The sequence below is a fragment of the Ochlerotatus camptorhynchus genome, unplaced genomic scaffold (genome assembly GCF_037179485.1).
Source record: "Ochlerotatus camptorhynchus isolate MF236.1 unplaced genomic scaffold, CSIRO-AGI_Acam_v1.1 ptg000416l, whole genome shotgun sequence".
Taxonomy (NCBI): Eukaryota; Metazoa; Arthropoda; class Insecta; order Diptera; family Culicidae; genus Ochlerotatus; species Ochlerotatus camptorhynchus.
In genome coordinates, this window is record NW_027040902.1 from 2,331,482 (window position 1) to 2,337,481 (window position 6,000).

The 6,000-nt window shown below is 41.6% G+C and overlaps 1 pseudogene; it reads right to left on the reverse strand.

The window, feature by feature from the left end:
- The window catches only part of LOC135711041 (uncharacterized), a 29,110-nt pseudogene extending 24,122 nt beyond the window's left edge, over positions 1-4,988 (reverse strand).
- Between the last annotated feature and the right edge of the window lie 1,012 nt (positions 4,989-6,000).

A 6,000-nucleotide genomic window follows, 5' to 3' on the forward strand; every position in this document is an offset into this window, starting at 1 on the left:
ATTTAAAGAGTGCAACGTTGCTTCGTTCGATTCGCCCTGTGGAGATTACCTTGGAATGCACGGCTCAGGTTGCCTCTCTATGAACATCGATGTCAATTGATAAGACTGGAATGTTAAACTAATGTTTGCATTCGATATTCTAAGTAACCGGATTGACTGCCCTGATCTTCTGCAACAGGCAATCTTCTACGTTACAGCACGACGCTCCCATTAAAATGTTCGGGCAAAACCATTCACTTGAGACATGTTTTAATTTGTTGAATGATGCCGAACTTCAATATAATTAAAAATATTTTTAAAACTAGAATACGACAACTAACATAGTTATTTAAGTGATTCACAGTCTGTGCAGCATAGCTGAAGACGTAGTAAAATTAATAAATTAAGTGCTCTAATATCAGACTAAATTATTCAAAAAGGCAAAGGGTGCTAGAATTGTAAAAATTACCTGTTCACCTCTGATATACCGGCTCTGCCTGATGGTGGAACGTTGTCTCTGTTCACAAATGACACATTTTTGTTGTTGTTATTTACTTACGATACTTTACATCCAAAAGATGCATTCGTGTCACCATCAGTGTTAGTGTTACAAATGTATTTTGTATGACGGTTGTGTTAGTGTTAGTGTGATAGATTTTCAGTAAGCTGTCGCCTCCTTGATGTGCTGAGTTAATGAAGAAGATGCTGAATGGAAATACAGAAGCTGACCAAGAGGATTTCGAAGAAGATTGAGTGAAAAAGGATGAATATGAAGCAGAAGAGGAAAGTGTGACAACAGGCTTGAAATTAGTATGAAGATGCAGAAGGATGAAGCGGGGAATCGAAGGAAGGAGCAAAAGATCAAGAGAAACAGAAATTCGAGAAGACTATTAACGCTAATGGTATGAGCAAAAGAAGACGAAAAATGATGAATGTACAAGAAGCAGGAAACGAGAAGATGATGGAGGAGAAACAGAAGAAGTCAAAGATGGAAAAAGTTGAAGATAAACAGAAAAGAAGATGAGAACAGTAAGACAGGGTGGCAAAATTACCAAAAGTAGGACAGAGTAGAGGTAGAAAGAAGAACAAAATGCAGCAGAAGTACAATGAAGAACGAAACGACAATATCGAGCGTAGATGACACATTCATCATCTATAAGGGTAGGGTCATCGGAGCTCTGACCCCAACTAACATTTTCAGTTTTGTAAGCCAACTTTTCCAGCGTTGTGCTGTAAAGTAGCTGAAAAGAAGCTGCAGATACAGCTACAAGCAAAAGCTAGCAAAATAGTTTTGGAGAGCGTTTACTCAACTTTCTCACAACCATTATTCAATTTGTCAGTCGCACTGAATAACATCAGGCAATAAACGCTAATTTCACTTCTATACACACACTGATCAACTTTCCACTTGTAGCTGCAAAACAAAGCTAACAAAGTGAATATATTACTCATTTGATGGCTTCTACACAACCAACAACTCTTGCTGAATAACATAAACATCAAAAGTGCTTTTTCAACAACTAAACAACCTGTACTCAGCTTATAAACTGTGTTAGAGCAACTTCGGAAGCATTTTCACAGTGAACTAGGTTTATTTTTAGACGTGTGCAGTTTTACAGCTATTACTCTGCTCTTTTATAACTAGTCGAGAAAAGTGATTCATGTGCACTATTATAAAGCCTCTACTCAGCGATGTTGTAGTAGAAGGGAATGTTGATTTGTTTACATAAGTTCAAATTGTTGGCGTAGCACAGTTGGTAGTGTCAAGGTTTGCCAATTTGGTCGTCTCGAGTTTGATTCCAGGTTCCGGTGCAGGGTAAATAATTTCGTGATGATTTGTAACTAATTTCGATTAATTTGATTTCACAGCAAAATAAACTCAATAAATTCCTTCATAAAAAAGCGTAAACAGTATTTAACCCGGCTTCAAGAGAAAGCTGTGTAGTGATTATTGGACAATCGGGAAAAGGTTGAATAAGTGCCTTTTAAGTTCACACCCAACTAAACAGCAGGATAACAGTTGCATAGAAGCGTTAATTAATATGCAATAAGAGCTTCTCCCGACCGTTCCAACAGCCATAAGTAGCTGACTAAGTTCGCCAGATTTGCTTGTATAGAGGTTGAGTAAAGGTTTCCTCATATCGTATAACGTTTGAATACAGCTTGAGACTGTATAAATGAAATGAGTAAAGCGTTTACATTGTGAAAATTGTTAGTTGGGACTGCCAAACGTTGTGAAGACCCAGGTGATCATCTTTCCACATTCCAAATATCGCAGACTTGCTCCGTCTGAGAATAATAAGATCAACATGAACGGCACAGAGCCGGCGTCGGTGGTGTAGTGGTAAGCGTGACTGCTTTCTCACCCCAAAGGGTTTGGGTTCAATCCCAGTCAAGGTCGGTGGGATTTTTCTGAGGCATAAAAATCTCTGGTCACGTCTTCCTTCGGAAGAGAGTAAAGCCGTTGGTCCCGGCTCATGTGTTTGATATCCTACGCAGGTGTGGAAGCTGCCTTCCTGCATATTCGATTGTCGTCAATGGATGGCAGTCGATGTCCGTCGGTGATTGGCACTGGATTGTGGAACAGAGACCGACGTTAAATAAATGAAAGAAGAAAAAAAAAGAAGATGTGGTGGAATTGTCTAAAGAGGTTGTGTAAATCAGACTAACACTAGACAGCAAGCTTCTTTTCAGGGAGGACATTGACAAAACTAACACCAAGTGCAACATCTTGATAAGATAACTGTATCCGGTTATCAATAGGAAGTTCACCTTATCCCTGAAAAATAAGCTTGTTATCTATAGACAACTATTCTTACTTATTATTGAGAATGGTATGCCAATCTGGGAGAGTTGTTCCAAATGCCAGCACCTTAAACTGCAAAGGATCCAGAACAAGATCCTTAGAATGATCCTAAACAGTCCCCGTCAACTCGAAATTCTGAGCTCCACCTCCTGGAAGGAACTCAGACATTAGGAGAACAGAGAGTAATCATCCTGGAAAGGTTCGGAGACACCACCCAAGTAACCAAAAGTTCTGATAAAAGGCTATTTATGGCTTAAGCCCCTTGGTTGAAGGTGGTCTATAGAATTCTAAGCAGCCTCATTTTTAAGTCGTTATAAGAACTTGAAAGTTCCGGTACCATAATTGAAGAGCATTCTAAGCAGCCTCTGGCGGAACTTGAACGGAACTTTTAGAAAATAAATTAAAAAAGGTTTTTGTCCTCTACACCAATTGTATATTTAAGTTCGCACTTTTATGAAAGTTATTTCTTAAGGCAAGTATTAATGTGTATTGATTTAGTATGAGTAATGGAGCTGTTTGATGTATTAAACCCAGTCCTTCTGCGTGAGAGTCTCAGCACGAACCACTACGTCATCTGAAATATATTGAAGTGAGCTGTTGTCCCACCTATTGTTGGAGTTTTCTGAGCCAGCTGACTGACTTGAGTACGAAACACAACACCTTGATGAATTTAAATTGGTGTATTCCATCACACTTGTGGCGCAGTGGTTAGCAATCGTAGATCACATGCCGAATACACGGGTTCGAATCCAAGAAATTACTTTTTAATTTATTTTTTATTTTTAGATAGAATTTTGCATAAATATAAGAATTATGATTTATTCGAGCCAGTGATTATTTCATATTTACGTACATTAAATTTTGATACAAAAAATACAAGGGACAGCCATATGGGGTTGTACGGAATGGTGACGTAGGACTACGTGGTCTTAGGGATGGTCCATTAATTATGTCACGCAAATTTGGTCCATTTTCAACCCCCCCCCCCCCTCTCCCCTTTGTCACATTTTTTGTGTGAACCTTAATTTTTTTTTGTATGGCTCGTCACAGTTTTCAAAACCCTACCTCCCCCCTAAATGTGTGACATAATTAATGGACGACCCCTTATATAATAAATGGTAATGTGTTTCTTTATTCAGCCAGGTATTAATCTGAACCATATTTTAATTATTTTCCTTACCTCATTTTTATATTTTCATTTTCTCTTCTATTTAAATACTATCGTACAGATTTGTCTGGAATCTGATGAAATATTGCTTGGAGCCAATGCCTATGATTGTGCTTGGTAATTAAAATTTTTATTCAACAGATTGCGTTCAACGTATCCACATCGTATAATGGCCGCATCAAGCAGATCGCTTGTAAGTCCACCGGAGGAAAGGATCCTCTCAAACTGATGGCCACCGGTGGAGTGAAGAAGTCTCATCGCTACCGGCCAGGAACTTTCGCTCTGCGTGAGATCCGTCGTTACCAGAAATCGACCGAGCTGCTGACTGCAAGTTGTCTTTCAAGCGTCTGGTCCGTGAAATCGCTAAGGACTTCAAGACCGATCTGCGCTTCCAGAGCTCGGCCGGTAATGGCCCTACAGGAATTCAGCGAGGCCTATCTGGTCGGTCTGTTCGCCATCCACGTCAAGCGTGTCACAATTATTTTATGTTCCATTTTCGGTTTTCACAAACTGTACTCCCATATAGAAATCACAGACCTTAAAAACCGTACGGTTGTGTCGTGGGTACAACCTCTTATTCTTTTTGTCAACATTATTTTCATAATGCAAATCAACTGATTTCTTATTGCGAACTTTGCTAACGCTGCTTTCGAACATTTAAAAGTTCAATAAAATCATCAAAACCTCTTTCACGTTGGAAATCGATTTGTGGCCGATTGATTGTTTGGATGGTACGAATCTACTTTGAGCTGGTGTACTTGTTGACGGCCTTGGTTCCTTCAGAGACAGCATGCTTGGCCAACTCACCCGGCAGCAGCAAACGGACCGCAGTTTGGATTTCGCGGGACGTGATCGTCGAGCGTTTGTTGTATTGAGCCAGACGGGACGAGTTTGAAGATGCTTCAACACCTTGTAGATGTAGATGGCATAGCTTTCTTTCCTGCGCTGTCTCTTCTTCTTCTTTTCTCCCTTGACGATGACTTTTTGCGCCTTTCCAGACTTCTTAGCGGCCTTTCCACTGGTTTTCGGTGCCATGATGAAATTGTTCTCTTCGGAAGAAAATAACTGATAGTCGTTTCGACGGTGGTGTCTCGTTTTGTGCCCGTAGCATAAGAAGCGAAACTCCTCCCCTTTTCAGTATTTTGCTGTATGTATTGTTCCCTCCCTGTATTAATAATATGCTACTCGACGCAGGTATAAGTATACCCTCGACGAGTGAAATAAACCTAAATCATTCAAATCATTCTCTGCTTGAACGTCAAGCAGTACAGTTCGGTCTTTGCTCGCTCTGTCGAGTTGTTCTAAAGTTTCTAGTTTGTTCCAAACATTCGCAGTTTAATCGCGTCGTCAGTAGTGTCGGTCGCTTCGTGTGATGGGAAGACAGCGCTCCCGGAGCAGGCTCCGAGAGAAAACGGAGAAGAAAAACAGCGGTGAGGGTAGCTTGAGTGTACCTATTTCGAATAGGTACGCTACTCTTCCCACCGATGTAGGGAATCCCACCTCAGCCACGGTGAAGCGGTCTAAGAAGAGGAAGAAAAATCAAGGTCAGTCCGATGGTGCGAGTGGACGGGACGATGCCACCGCGACGAACGTCAGCGTCATTGGTGATTTCGGCGACGCCGTCGACAACGAAACTGCTGCCAGCCCGAGTGCAGCAAAAATGAAGCTTCCTCCACTGGTGGTGAAGCAAGTCCCACTCAACACGCTGATTGGCGATCTTTCATCGCTGGGCGTTGCAGCTGAGTTTAAGCTCGGCAGGATCGGCACCAAGGTGATGCTCCGAACCAAAGCGGAGTACGAAGTGGCCGTGAAATATCTGAAGGATACCAAGGCGGAATTCTTCACGCACGACATCCCCGGTGAGAAGCCCTTCAAGGTAGTCATCAGGGGTCTACCAAACTTCGACCCCAAGATGGTCGAAGCCGAAATCAACCGGTACAAGCTAGCCCCAATCGCTGTCTTCCGAATGACAAGGAGAGATGAAAACGTGAAGACGTACCCGGATTGTCTTTTCCTGGTGCACTTCCAGAAAGGGACGGTGACGCTC